The following is a 16,566-nucleotide window of genomic DNA, read 5'->3' on the forward strand; positions in this document are numbered from 1 at the left end:
CTGGTCATCAACTTTTAATCTCCTAAAGCAAAAAAACTTTCAACCCAGGATCTTGTATCCAGCTAAACTGAGTTTCATCTATGATGGAGAAATTAAATACTTCAATGACATTCATATGTTGAAAAAATTTGCCATAAGTAAACCAGCTCTTCAGGATGTTCTCAGACCTATCCTCCACAATGACCAACCCAATCCTATACCACAAAAGTAAACTCACTCAGAAACTTTGGATCAAACTCCAACTTCCACACTGGCGAAAGGATTAAAAATGTCCACTGGACCTTTGAAAAACTCGATACCCAAAATTCCACCAGACTTATCAATACTCTCCATCAATGTGAATGGCTTAAACTGTCCTCTAAAGAGGCATAGGTTAGCTGACTGGATACAAAAACTCAAGCCAGATATTTGTTGCATACAAGAGTCACATCTCAACTTAAAAGACAAATACAGACTCAGGGTGAAAGGATGGTCATCCATATTTCAGGCAAATGGTAATCAGAAAAAAGCAGGTGTTGCAATTTTATTTGCAGATACAGTAGGCTTTAAACCATCAAAAGTAAGGAAGGACAAGAATGGTCACTTCATATTTGTTAAGGGTAATACTCAATATGATGAGATCTCAATTATTAATATCTATGCACCCAACCAGAATGAACCTCAATTTATAAGAGAAACTCTAACAGACATGAGTAACTTGATTTCCTCCAGCTCCATAATCATCGGAGATTTCAACACTCCCTTGGCAGTGCTGGATCGATCCTCCAGAAAGAAGCTGAGCAACGAAATCTTAGATTTAAACCTAATCATCCAATATTTAGATTTAGCAGACATCTACAGAACATTTCATCCCAACAAAACTGAATACACATACTTCTCATCAGCCCACGGAACTTACTCCAAAATTGACCACATTTTAGGTCACAAGTCTAACCTCAGTAAATTTAAAGGAATAGAAATTATTCCATGCATCTTCTCGGACCATCATGGAATAAAACTTGAATTGAGTAACAATAGGAATCTGCATACCCATACAAAAACATGGAAGTTAAATAACCTTATGCTGAATGATAGCTGGGTCAGAGATGAGATTAAGAAAGAAATCGCCAATTTTTTGGAACAAAACGACAATGAAGACACAAACTATCAGAACCTCTGGGACACTGCAAAGGCAGTTCTAAGAGGGAAATTTATAGCACTGCAAGCCTTCCTCAAGAGAACGGAAAGAGAGGAAGTTACCAACTTAATGGGACATCTCACGCAACTGGAAAAGGAAGAACATTCCAACCCCAAACTCAGTAGAAGAAAAGAAATAACCAAAATTAGAGCAGAATTAAATGAAATTGAAAACAAAAGAATAATACAACAGATCAATAAATCAAAAAGCTGGTTTTTTGAAAAGGTCAATAAAATAGATAAACCTCTGGCCAACCTAATCAGGAAAAAAAGAGTAAAATCTCTAATATCATCAATCAGAAACAACAAAGACGAAATAACCACAGACTCATCAGAAATCCAAAAAATCCTTAATGGATATTACAAGAAACTTTATTCTCAGAAATATGAAAATCTGAAGGAAATTGACCGATACTTGGAAGCACGCCACCTTCCAAGACTTAACCAGAATCAAGTGGAAATGTTGAACAGACCCATATCAAGTTCAGAAATAGCATCAACTATACAAAACCTCCCTAAAAAGAAAAGCCCGGGACCAGATGGTTTCAAGTCAGAATTCTACCAAACCTTTAAAGAGGAATTAGTACCTATATTACTCAACCTGTTCCAAAATGTAGAAAAAGAAGGAAGACTACCCAACACGTTCTATGAAGCAAACATCACCCTGATCCCCAAACCAGGAAAAGACCCAACAAGAAAAGAAAATTATAGACCAATATCACTAATGAATATAGATGCAAAAGTATTCAACAAGATCCTAACAAACAGAATCCAGTAACACATCAAACAAATTATACATCATGACCAAGTTGGTTTTATCCCAGGGTGTCAAGGCTGGTTCAATATACGTAAATCTATAAATGTAATTCAGCACATAAACAAATTAAAAAAGAAAGACCATATGATTCTCTCAATTGATGCAGAAAAAGCTTTTGATAATATCCAGCATCCCTTCATGATCAGAACACTCAAGAAAATTGGTCTAGAAGGGACTTTTCTTAAACTGATAGAGGCTATCTACAGCAAACCCACAGCCAATATCATATTGAATGGAGTTAAATTGGAATCATTTCCACTCAGATCAGGAACCAGACAAGGCTGCCCATTGTCTCCATTGCTTTTCAACATTGTAATGGAAGTTTTAGCCGCCGCAATTAGGGAAGAAAAGGCGATCAAGGGTATCCATATAGGGTCAGAAGAGATGAAACTCTCGCTCTTCGCAGATGATATGATTGTGTATCTGGAAAACACTAGGGACTCTACTACAAAACTCCTAGAAGTGATCAAGGAATACAGCAGCGTCTCAGGTTACAAAATCAACATTCATAAATCGGTAGCCTTTATATACACCAACAACAGTCAAATTGAAAAAGCAGTTAAGGACTCTATCCCATTCACAGTAGTGCCAAAGAAGATGAAATATTTGGGAATTTACCTAACAAAAGACGTGAAAGACCTCTATAAAGAGAACTATGAAACTCTAAGAAAAGAAATAGCTGAAAATGTTAACAAATGGAAAAACATACCATGCTCATGGCTGGGAAGAATCAACATTATCAAAATGCCCATACTACCCAAAGCAATATATAATTTCAACGCACTCCCTATTAAAGCTCCACTGTCATATTTTAAAGATCTTGAAAAAACTTTACTTCGTTTTATATGGAATCAGAAAAAACCTCGAATAGCCAAGACATTACTCAGAAATAAAAACAAAACAGGAGGAATCACACTACCAGACCTCAGACTTTACTACAAATCGATAGTGATCAAAACAGCATGGTATTGGCACAAAAACAGAGAAGTAGATATCTGGAACAGAATAGAGAACCAAGAGGTGAATCCAGCTACTTACCGCTATTTGATTTTTGACAAGCCAATTAAAAACATTCAGTGGGGAAAAGATTCCCTATTTAACAAATGGTGCTGGGTGAACTGGCTGGCAACCTGCAGAAGACTGAAATTGGACCCACACCTTTCACCATTAACTAAGATAGACTCTCATTGGATTAAAGATTTAAACTTAAGACATGAAACTATAAAAATACTAGAGGAGAATGCAGGGAAAACCCTTGAAGAAATTGGTGAGTATTTCATGAGGAGAACCCCCCGGGCAATTGAAGCAGCTTCAAAAATACACTACTGGGACTTGATCAAACCAAAAAGCTTCTGCACAGCTAAGAACACAGTAAGCAGAGCAAGCAGACAGCCCTCAGAATGGCAGAAGATATTTGCAGGGTATATCTCTGACAAAGGTTTAATAACCAGAATGCACAGAGAACTCAAACGCATCAGCAAGAAAAAAACAAGGGATCCCATCGCAGGCTGGGCAAGGGATTTGAAGAGAAACTTCTCTGAAGAAGACAGGCGCACGGCCTTCAGACATATGAAAAAATGCTCATCATCTTTAATCATCAGAGAAATGCAAATCAAAACTACTTTGAGATATCATCTAACTCCAACGAGACTAGCCTATATCACAAAATCTCAAGACCAGAGATGTTGGCACGGATGTGGAGAAAAGGGAACACTTCTGCACTGCTGGTGCGAATGCAAATTAATACATTCCTTTTGGAAAGATATATGGAGAACACTCAGAGATCTAAAAATAGATCTGCCATTCAATCCTGTAATTCCTCTGCTGGGCATATACCCAGAAGACCAAGAATCACAACATAACAAAGATATTTGTACCAGAATGTTTATTGCAGCCCAATTCATAATAGCTAAGTCATGGAAAAAGCCCAAGTGCCCATCGATCCACGAATGGATTAATAAATTGTGGTATATGTATACCATGGAATACTATGCAGCCTTAAAGAAAGATGGAGACTTTACCTCTTTCATGTTTACATGGATGGAGCTGGAACATATTCTTCTTAGTAAAGTATCCCAAGAATGGAAGAAAAAGTATCCAATGTACACAGCCCTACTATGAAACTAATTTGGGACTCTCACATGAAAGCTATAACCCAGCTACAACTTAACAATAGGGGGAAGTGGGAAAGGGGGGGGTGGTGGGTAGAGGGAGGGGGATCGGTGGGATCACACCTGTGGTGCATATTATAGGGGTATTTGCGAAACTTGGTAAATGTAGAATGTAAATGTTTTGGCACAGTAACTGAGATAACGCCGGAAAGGGTATGTTAACCACTGTGATAAAAATCTGTCAAATGGTTTATGAAGCGAGTGTATGATGCCCCATGATCATATCAATGTATACAGTCATGATTTAATAATAATAATAAAAAAAAGAAGCTACTTATATCTGACTATAGGTGTAGCCAATGACATATAATAAGAAAGCACAGATAAGTTGCATCTTGCATAAAATCCTATGGCCAACTGTAAGGATTTCTCATGCATTTTAAACTTTATGAACATTGCCCAGGAGTGCAATTCTGATGTATCATCTATTTTACCTAATATCATAATGCTGGCTATGGGAGGTATTAATTAAACTTGAAATTAATGAATGGGTTTTTGTTAATAGAATTAATTGTATGGTACAAATCTCTTTTAAAAATTATGTAGTAAAAAAATGCATCCAGTTCCTTCAAAAGTCCAAATCTTTTCAGGGAGAATTTCTATCCTAGAGAAATCAGAATGAGAGTTAGACATCTTTGTAAAAAGATGTTTGTCAAAGCATTAGCTGCAATTGCAAAACACAGAAATCAACAGGTGTGGAACAGAAGAGTGGTTCCAGAAATAATGGTCTTAGTTAAACAATCTAGTCTAAAGGTTAAGGGTGGACTCCGCCAACATCCAGGCCTGCCTCTGAAAGCCAGCTCTTTCACTGACTAATTTGGTGACCTGGGATAAGTTAGTTTTGTCATTTAATGCCTTAATTAGCTATTGCTAAATAAAAAGCTGCCCCTTAACTCAGTGGCTTAAAACAGCGATCATTGATTGTCACATCAGTGTGGGTGGGCTGGGATACGAATGATCTAGGCTGGGCTTGGCCCGGCAGCTTCATTCCTCATGGCTCTCATGTCCTCTCTTACCTAGTGGGATGGACAGAGCAGGTTCATCACCTGGTGATTGAAAAGCCACAAGAGTGAAAAGTGGCTGTACCTGGAAATACATCGCTATAATTTTTCCTTATTTTATTTCCTGAAGTAAATTACACTGGCCAAACTCTAAGTCGAGGAAAAAAAAAAAATTACACAGCAAAGAACATAGTTCTATAGCAAAGTTTCTCACCTTGGTACCGTTGACCTTTTGGGTCAGAGAATCTTTTTATTGTAGGGGGTTGTCCTGTGGATTGTAGGATAGTTAGTGCCATTCCTGGCCTGTTTCTTTACACAAGATGTCAGTAGCACCTCCATAGTGTTACAATCCAAAATATCTCCAGGCATTCCCAAATATCCCCTAGGGACAGGACGGCAAAATTGGTTATGTGTATAGGGAGGGGTGAAAAATTAGGCACAATAACAAAATATGCCACTGTTGGGGGCTAAAATATTATTGACCTTATATTGTATTTTAAAGGATTAAACCCAGTTGCTGCTATTGTCATGTGTTTAATACATGCTGGCTTCTATTATGCTATAAGCATATAATATAGTCATTAAAATTAAATTTGGGGGGATTTCTAATATCATGGAAAAATGGGTATGCCTTTAGGTGAAGAAGAAAGAATTTGCAATGATTATACATCAGAAAAAATAATTTTTTAAAGAACTATAAATGTTAATACTTAGGAAGAAGAATAAGTTTACAGACAATAATAAGTGAGAAGGTGGTTTTCTACTTTGGTGTAATTAGGGCTGATTTTAATTTTCTTTTTATTTTTCTGTTCTTCCCTCAATTTTTTATAATGAGACTGTATTTATTTTTTAAATTAGAAAACACACAAACACATACAGCGTCAAATTTGTTCAGGGTATTTCAGCCTGTTTTTTCTCCCTCGAATATTTCCTTAAAATTCTTCTATTTACCTTGGGCCTTTAAAAGAAGGTATTGTTGTTATAGGTGTTCAATAAATATTTGTCGATAATTTCATTCCTTGTAGTAAAAAACCCTTACAAAGGCAAGAATGTATTAAATTGGGTTTTAAAGAGTTTTATAATATAAAAATATTAAGTATTGGAGATTATGGGAAGGGAGCCTATTTACATATAGCAGCTGGCATTACAAATTACTATAATCTTTCTAGAAGGCAATTCTTCAAACTGTTCATATATAACATGTTTGTTTCTTAGTATCTACTTGTCTTAAGTAAATGATCCAGAGATGTATATAAAAACTGCCAAATAAAGATGTTCACTAAAACACATACTGCAGCCAAAATTGAGAAACAATGTTCAACGGCAGAAGGATATGATAAAATATCCTGCAGATAATAAAGTTTTATTTGCGAAGTCATTTAAAGATATTGGGAAATACTCGTCATTCATTGGTGTGGAAGAGCTCTAATTTCCCCTAGTATTCAGCTATTTGGTCATTTGCAGTTAGTAATAGATGCCCATCCCCTCCAAGTTTTAACAAGGTACAAGTTTAATAGCCTTGAAATTGAGATGTAAACAGAAATGACACGAGTCCCCTCTATCCAAAGAAAGAAATTATTTGCCCTTCACTTCCTGTCCACTCACTCTGGGAGGGAAGGCAGTGGTGGCACTTGTGAGCAAGGTGCAATCTTGCATCTAGGGTGACACTGCAACAGGTGAAGGAACACAGATAACAGAGACCTGAGTGTCTGCAAGAACTCATGCACAGAGATACTTTCAGATCCTTAAGTCCTTATTTTGTGGAAGAAAAAGCAATCTATTTTACAATATTATATTTTGGGGTCTTCTGTAACAGTATCTTAGCTTGAATCATGACTAACCATATCAGTATCAGAAATAGTGTCCTTCAGGGGTAACAAAGACATATATTGTATCATTCTCATTTAATAAGTATGTGAGAGGCAGCAGGAAAATGGTGTAGGCTGGAAAGCTGGTGACTTCTCCCAAATCATGGAGAGACATTTGGTAAAACTGGTCCTACAATAACCTTGAAGACAGGCGACCTAATTACCAAGTCTGGAGCTCTGTGGGGAAACAGAGACACAAGCAGGATGCTGGTTTTTGTTGAGTGATGCTGCACTTCGTAGGGAGAGATGAAGTTTGGCAAGAATCAGTCAGTTGGCAAGCAGAGATGGAAGGAAACACAGCTCTGAAAGGATTTCTTCTGTGCTTAAGATGACAATCTGAATTCACTAGAGTCTAGTAATTTAGGCCTCATGGAGTTGAAAAATAGAACTGCTTTAACATAAAAACAGAAAGAGATAATACTGTGTCCATGACCTTCCTCCAGGCCCTGTTGTTCAAGGAACCAGGGGAGCCAATCCCATGGCAAATATAGAATTAAGCATATTATTGTCTCACCCAGACCTGTTATTTCAGATGGCTTCAAAGTTGCTACTGAGTTAGAGAGAAAATAGTCCAAGTACAGAGATGAGAAAATAAACGAGTGTCCAGAAACTTAAGATTATGCATTCAAGATCTTTGGCTTCCTTACAAGTTCATGAAAATGACTGGAAGTAAATAGTCCAGAAAACAGCTAAGAATTTTGAAAGATTTGTGTGATCAAAGAAACCACAAACCTGGACTGCAAAAGCTGTAATTTTCTGATTCCTAAAGCACTCCCCAGGAAAGGACAGTTACATATCCCCAAGGAAGGCATGGTCTCCCACACTTCAGTTGTGGTCACAGAAGTTAATGGACAAGTGGAGTCTCTAAGAGGTCAATGGACAAAGAAGTTTCTGCCAGAGGGAGAACCAGCGTCTACAGGCCAAGAAATTTTCTGCAGACTTATTGCAATTCCTTCCCAGTTAGATTTTATTATTCTTTAGGATCATAACAATTCTGTTTCCCATTCAGCTTTTTTACAAAAGGGAGTTTATGTTGCAACTATTGTGTCTGACTCCACCTGAACTATTGCACTCCCATAAAAGGGAGTTTATGTTGCACCTTCCCTATTACTTTACGTACAGGGAAGGTGCCAGAAAACATGCCTATTCACGTACAAGTCCATCCACCTTCAACCTTAATGGAGAGGACGTTATGTCATGCAGACATCTTGGATTTGAGTTGGAGTAGTGACGGCGTGGGTGTTTAGGCTATGTCCCTTGGGGGAGGAGAAAGCGTGTTCTGTGTGGTTAGGAGGGCACACAAGAGTAAAGGCAAGCCTTCAGGCAGAGGTTGACAATTGTCCCCACTAGCCATTTCCCCCTTACATTTAGACATAAGCTCTTTCACATGGGAGTTTTCCAAGATACATGACTGTACAATGAGTGACCAACTTTTCCCAACCTCCTTTATGACTAAGTGCAGCAAGGTGGTTGGATTTTGGCAAATGCCAAGTGGGCAGAAAAGAAGTGAAAAACCAGCAGGTCACATTCTTAAACGAGGTAGCTGCTTGCCATCTGTTTCCTCTATGGCTCCTTCTCCCTTTGGTTTGAATATGGCGTGATTCTACCAGACCACCATGTAGATACGGCAATGCCCTGGGGAATGTAGAACAACAAGGCTGTGTAGCCCTGAGTCTCTGGGCAACTTCAGGAGCAGCTACCTAGGACCCTGGAACATCTGCCCACTCTGTCTCCACAATGGGACAGAAGAAAGCTTACATCTTGTTGGAACCACTGTATTTTTATGCCTCTTAATAATAGATATCTACCTGAAAACATGATCTACCCCAATAACTCAATTATTTAGGTAAGGAAAATAAAACCCAAGATGTGCATTAGGATTTCAAATGTTTTTACAAAGTTATACATGCATAAGAAAAACTCTGAAAAACCAAGTATCAAGATATTTATCTCTGGGTAGCAATAGTACCAATAATTTCTATTTTCTTCTTTGTGTTTTTTCATATTTTCTACTTGTTTTTACTTAGCATAAATATTATTTTTATAATCAGACAGGCACCATTAAATGCTTTTCTAAAAAAATATAAACAACTACAGGCTCCTCTTTTCTCTTCCTCACATTTAACTACTGGTATTTTCTCAAATTGCTGCATTTTTTTTTTTCAAAGTTAGGAGCATTAGACCAAATAAATACCCTGAAGAAGCTCTAAGTGCTCTTTCTTAGCTTTTCATGCCAGAAGACCTGTTCAATACTTGGTTGATATCTATCAAAATGTTTCAGATTTCTCAAAAAAACTAGAAAACAATTATCAGCTGATCACCACAGCTTTACAAAATGCCCTCAAACAGCTACTCCGGCCCCGGGGCTGACCTGGGCAGTGAATTCCAAGGAGGGTGAAGGACCCACCAAACACTGCTGCGTTCGCTTTCTCTCCAGAAGACTCTGGCAAACGTGTTTGTGCAGGATTGTCAGGGCGGTTTCACGAAGAAGTTTCCACAATCTGCTCAAAACTCTTTCTCTCTTCCTACACCCAACCATCTGCTAGGTAAATCTAATGCAGATTAGACCAGCTTTTGCTCCATCCTTCCTCTGTGTCCTCACTGCCGGGACTCCAGTGGAGGCTGCTTTTATCTCTCAGTGCTGGTGGCAACAGACACTGGCCTGCCTGCCACCTGTCTTTCCTCCTCTTAAGAAAGTCTCTACCCTGCCAAAGTCCTATCTGATCTTGTCCCTGGTCTGCATGGTGGTTTTCCATCACTCTTAAAATGGTGTCTAATGATTCATAGACCCTTGGCGATCCAACCGGTGCCTGCAGCTCCCTCTCCTCTCCAGCCAGCAAGCGCCACTTCCTCCACCCCAGCAGACACATTCAATGATTTAGCTATACTGGATTACTTTTATTGTTTGGGATTTATTGAGGGTACAAAGAATTAGGTTATACTGATTGCATTTGTTAAGTAAAGTCCCTCTTATACTTGTGTCCCACCTCCAAGAGGTGTGCTATATACATCGTGCCCCCCACCCTCTTCCTCCTCCCCTCTCCCTGCTACCTCATTCCCCTTCTGATACACTGGATTTTTGAAAAATAAATGGCCTTTAATTTTTAGAGCAGATTAAGGAAGGTGTTGAGAATTCCCATACGTACCCCATCCCTAATGCCAGCTTTTCCTGTTATTAACATCTTACATCAGTGTAATACATTTGTTAAACTGATGGGCCAATATTGACACATTATTATTAATTAAAGCTTGTAGTTTACATTAAGGTTCTTTTTTTTTTTTTTTGGTACATTCTACAGGTTTTTTACAAATGTGTCATAACCTGTATTCACCATCATAATAGTGTACAGAATAGATTTACTTTCCTAAAAATCCCCTGTGCTCCCCTGCTCATCCTTCCTTCCTCCCTGCTTCCAAACCCCTGGTAACTACTGATCCTTTTGGTCTCCATGTTTTGATGTTTGTAGAATGTAAAATAGTTGCAATCACACAGCAGCCTTCTCAGACTGCTTCTTTTGCTTAGTAATACACATTTAAGGCTCATTCATAGTTTGATAGCTCATTTATTGTTATCACTGAATTAATATCTGCACCAGAGTGTGCCTGTCCACTCCCCTGTTGAAGGACATCTTGGTTCCTTTTAGTTTTCAACAATTGTGAGTAAAGCTGCTATAAACAGCCCTGAGCAGGTTTTTGTGCAGATGTATTTCAACCATTAAATGCCCTTTAATTCCTCAAGTGTCCCTTAATTGAAGCTCTTCTCTATGGACCTCCGAACATGCTGTCCCAACATCCTAGAATATACTTCCATCTTTGTTTAGCTGGGTAAGTACTGTTCACTTGTCAGAGGTAGGGCAGCACTCTTCCTGGGGAGTCTGTGCTAAGCCTAACACGCTGCTATCTTTCAGTAGGTTAGATGTGTTTCCCATATGCTTCTGCAGCGTTCTGTTCTACCCCCTTATATAGCATGTGTTGTTCTCAACTGAAAATGTCTATTTGATTGTCTGTATCCCGCACCAGACTAGGGGCTCCATGAGGTCAGCGGTCAGGTGTGCATTGTTACCACTGTGTCTCAGCCATGTAGCACAGCCCCTGACACATTGTAGGTGCTCAACAAATATGTATTGAATGAATAAACAATGGGCCCTGGGCATGCACTGCCTCATCTCCATGTAGGCTCCTTTTGCATTGTTTGGCAACTGTCCTTAAGTCTCCGCAATCTTTATTTCTTTTATATTCCTTTCTTCCTTAATCCAAAGGCTTAGTACACATCAGGGATTCAGTAATGTTGCTGATTACCCAGGTGTTCTTGGTGACTTCTCATTTCTTTATACAAAGATAACATTGCATTTTTGTACAAAAACTTTGCCTTTTCCTCCAAATATTTTCTCCTGTCAGCATTTTCTTTTCCTGAGCCTCACTCTTAACCCAGAGATATTTTCACCTAAGAATAACCTGCCCCTGATTACAATAATATAATTGCTATCATTTATTGGGGGCATTATGATCATGTTTTATGCTAGGTCCTTTGACAGGAACTCAGTATGTATTGGTAGTAATCCATTCTTCCCACAAAGATTTCAAGAGAGCTGGAAAAACAGCATGGTCCTTGTTTCTTAAGGTACAAAAGAAAAATCACTGAAAAGTGGATTCATCTAGTTTGGAAGCGATGGTGACAGAGAACTACTCGAGGAGAACTTTGACACATTTCATTCCTCTATCTGCTTGCTCAGTAATCAATCCTTCTCAGTGGAGAACTATCCCACTGATAGTCATTGACTGACGCTAGTTTCTATAAGGATCCCACCAGGTTGACACTATTTCCTCTCTTTTTTAAAAGATAAAAACCCTGAAATTAGATATACCAAATAAATTATGTAAGACCACCCATATCCCAATAATTTCAACATCATAATTTGAAGAATTGTATTGTCTTTAAACTTCCACTTATCCACTATGCTGTGCTGCCTTAAAAGACGCTATTCAGTCTTCAATAACACTATGAAACTCATGAAATTCATTGAATTATAACTCATGGCTGTGATGGGAGGTTGAATGGAGGATGCTGAAAAAATGAAGACACCTGTTTCCCTGTCCATGTGTTGAAAAGAGAGTTTTATATATAGAAGTCACATGTAAGCACAGTGAAACACGTGTCAGCATGGTGTGTGAACACTGGGAACATAGCCACACGTGCCCATGATATAAATTTACATTTAGAAAAAGGACATAAATCATATGTAAATACGTCACTCTTCTCCACTAAGCAAACTCAGATATTGAACTTGTGCTTTTTTGTATTTGTTTGGTAAGGCCTTTGCCTTGATGAGAGCCCTGTTAATATGAAAGCTGTTCAGCCCATTGTGTAGCTATGTAATGTGCAGAGCACAGTTTAGTCCAGCTAAGAGGTGCAAAGTATAGTCGAATAACAAGGCAACATCAAAGAAGACCCAGTGCTTTTTGGAATATGTGTAAACTTGCTCTCTTGGGCAGGACAAGGGAGTTCTGATTGTCTGGTGTTTTTCCTCTTATAAGGATACCAGTTGTGGAGGATTAGGGCTGATTAAATAGCAACCCAAGGGCTGAAGGGCCTCTGTGTAAATAGAGAGGTAACTGTGGAATCTGTGACATGGGTAATGATTTAATCCTGATTATATCCCTAAAGGGTTGCTGACAATGCAGTTTTGAATCTTAAAATCTCATTAAAATGTCTATTGTTTGGCAAAATACAAAACACAAAAGAAATGGGAAATTACTATTTTAGCCTGCTAAAATAAGCAGTTCTTTGTGCCACTTAAAGTATGGCTTTTGGAGTTAAGTAGCTCAGGTTTGCCCACCTCCCAACCACTTCCTCCAATAGTCTTGGGTTGCTTCTTCACCCACCCCCTTGGCTTGTTGTGAGGATCAAGTGCTACACTTGCTACATATCAAATGCTACATAATATATTTTGCATCATACCTGGAGCTTAGTAAGTGGTGGCTCTCAAAAAGTATTGACTACTGAGTGTTGAAGACTGAATAGTGCCTCCCTGCACTCCAATTCATATGTTGAAGCCATAAACCCCAAACGTGACCATGTTTTTAGACACAGCCTGTAAGAAGGTACTTAAGGCTAAAATGAAGTCATTAAGTGTGAAGCCCTAATCTGATAGAACTGGTTCCTCACAAGACGAGGATAAGACACCAGGGATGGGGGCAGACAGGAAGAACAGTGAGACGGTGACCAGCTGCAAGCCAGGAACAGGGACTTTCCTGACAACATTGTGGGAAACTTGATCTTGGACTTCCAGCCTATAGAACTATGAGAAAATTATTGCTAAAGGCACCCAGGCTGTGGATTTGGTTAGGCTGCCCTGGCAGACTAATGTACCTGGCACTGAGTGGGGGAATGAATGAAGCTGAATAAAGTCAAGATAGATCGAGCTCTGATGCCCTGGAAAATTCCTCCTTTGAGGCCTTAAAAACTCACTGGCTTGGTTTGTTTACTTTGTACACCATCTCTTCACAGCTAGTTGAGTTCAAACAAATCACTGAAACATTAGATTTTCCTTTTCTGCATTTAGAAAAAAGGACCATGCTATTTCCTCGACTCTCCAGGAATCTCTCTGAGTGGAATGGATTACTAGCAACACATCTTGAGCCTCAGTGAAGGTACCTCATAAAACCAAAATTCTCTTTAGTGATTTCTTTCAATCACTTAATTAAGGATTTGTGTGCAGTGGCAGGAAAGAAAACTGGGCATTCTTTGTGCTGTGCTCCACACAGCTGCCTGGAGTGCTTGTGTTTCAGATTAGAGAAGCCTGAAGGGTGCACATGTGCTGGGGGTGGCGCTTACATGCACATCTAGAAACCATACCGAAAATAAACTTTTCAAATGTAGCCCTGAGCTCTTTCATCAGTAATTTGAGATTCCGTCCCATCAGACTCAATTGGCTCTAAGTATAGCTTTGCAGGCAAGCTACTTCTAGTTCACGCAGCCATAAATCACTGATGAGCACAAGAGAAGTCACTTTTCTTCCCAAGGCCTGGTCTCGAATCACCTCATACACATGCCCCCAAACCGGCATATTTTAGCTGACTGCTGAAAAAAGAGGAACATATCAGAAAGTCAGTTGGCCTCTGAACTATATCCAGGGAAATCTCTAACACAAATGACTTTCATTTGAAGCTTGAGGAAGAAAATAAATGTAAACAGGAAATACAATCACATAAAGATTGGCCATGCAGGTGAATTCCTTCTCAACTCCCCCCAGTTGGTTAGCCATCTCTCACCACGTGCCCACCATTCAAAGCAGTAAAATGATAGCTGGAAACTTCTTTAGGTTCAGTGCTTCCAGGTTTTTAACCTCTTATTTACTGGGGCAGAAGAGAATTTAAGAGGCTGAGCAGCTGCCTTTGTTAGACAAGCATTTATACAGACTTCACGAGGATCATTCATGTTGTGAGCTGCTGCTGGTAAGCATCTCTTACACATGTCCCCAAACCAGCATATTTTAGCTGACTTCTGAAAGTTCCAGCCCCAGAAGGGTTTTCTGTACTGACCAGACGCCTTTCTTTCCATTAATAATTATGAGCTTCAGCTGGGCATGGTGGCTCACACCTGTAATTCTAGCACTCTGTGAGGCTGAGGCCAGTGGATTGCTTGAGCTCAGGAGTTCAGAGACCAGCCTGAACAAGAGTGAGGTCCCTCTCTCTAAAAATAATAGCCAGGCATTGTGGCATGTGCCTGTAGTCCCAGCTACTTGGGAGTCTGAGGCAGGAGGATGTCTTGGAGCCCAACAGTTCGAGGCTGCTGTGAGCTATGACTGAGGGTGTCAAAGTGAGACTCTGTCTCAAATTAAAAAAAAAAAATTATAAGCTTAAAGGACAGACTACTTCTACTATAACTCCATTATGTTAGAAAATAGTCCTCAAGATAAATTGGCTTAAATCATAAGGCTGGTAGGTAAGACCTAGTAGCAGTTCTCTCTCCTGATATATTCCTTTCCCCAATCAATTGTCGCTGCAATTGAAGAGTTGACATTACCAAGCCTGTGTAAGTCACAAGGCTACAAGGCTGGTGTCTTAGTCTGTTTTGTGGCTGCTGCAACAGAAAACCACCAACTGGGTAGTTTGTAACAAACAGAAATTTATTTAGCAGTTCTAGAGCAGTGTTTTTCAATCTTTTTTATCTCATGGAACACTTGAGCCTATAGTTAAACTTCCACAGTACACTTAAATTATGCTTATCTAAAAAAGTAAAAAAAAAAAAAAAAAGAATACACTTACTCTGCTTTGAACTTCTTCTAAAAATAATTTAATTAATGATCTTTAAAAATTAATGATCCTCTCACGGCATACTGGTTGAAAATTGCTATTCGATAGGCTGGGAAATCCAAGATTGAGGGACCACTTCTTGTGAGAACCTACTGCTGTGTCATCCCCTGGCAGAAGGTGGAAGGGAATGGGGAGAGAGAGAGAGATAAACTCATCCTTTTATTAGGAACCCACTCACTTAATAACTCACACACTCTGATAACTAATCCTTTCATGAGGACAGAGACCTCAAGGCCTAATCATCTCTTCAAGGTCCTACTTCCCAACACTGTTGTATTGGGGATTAAATTTCCAACACATGAACTTTGGGGAAGACATTTAAACCATAGCAGCTGGGGAGAGTCCAGTGTAGTGGAAGCTGAAGATGACACATCATCTGATGGTTCCTCATGTCCACCAACAGTCCTTTTCAGGACATGACCATCTCTGCTTGTAAAACAGGGGCTACTTGTCTGACAGTGCTCTTTTCCCATTCCTACTTTTGCTAGCCCTGTGCCAAACAGGTCATATCGCTGTCGTTGAGCATAAGCCCCAGGCCTAAACAATGAGTTTCCACTGGCCTGGCTATTGACTGTTGTAGAAAGAACACTTACAGTGGTATAAAACTTGGATTTGGGTCCAACTTCTGTCTGTTCACTGTCTGGGTGAACTAAAATTATCCAGTGTCTGTAATTAATTTCTTAATCTGTGAAGAGCAGGAACAATTCTTGGTCTGCCCAGCTCAGGAAGCTATGAGAAGTAGATGGAGCCATGGTTTTTATGTGCTTTGTAGATCCTAAGGGCTGTAGAATAGAGAGATGGTGTGGGTGCTCTGAGATGCTGAGAGCATGTGCTGTGCCATTTTTCAGTGTAAGTCAGACTGTGGACGTGGGACCATTTGGGGTCTCCCCTTGTTCATTTATGCAGTATAGAAGGACAAGCCTTCATCAAATTGTTTTCCTTTTTGTCCTAGACACACTGCTAGACCCCATCCTCCCTTGCTGTTAGATGGAACTATCTGAGTAAATTCTGGCCAGTGGAAATTGGATGGAGGTGACATATACTACTTCTGGGGTTGGCCCTTAAGTGTTTTTTTCAACACAATCATTTATTCTTGGCTTATTCCTGGTACTCTCAGGTACTTGGTCCATTTTTCACTGTACTCCTTGGCCAGAGAAAATACCAAACAGCTCCACTTATAAAGTGGTTTAGGTCCAAACGGTTTGATAAGTATTTAT

The sequence above is a fragment of the Nycticebus coucang genome, chromosome 15 (assembly GCF_027406575.1).
Source record: "Nycticebus coucang isolate mNycCou1 chromosome 15, mNycCou1.pri, whole genome shotgun sequence".
In the NCBI taxonomy this organism is placed as follows: domain Eukaryota; kingdom Metazoa; phylum Chordata; class Mammalia; order Primates; family Lorisidae; genus Nycticebus; species Nycticebus coucang.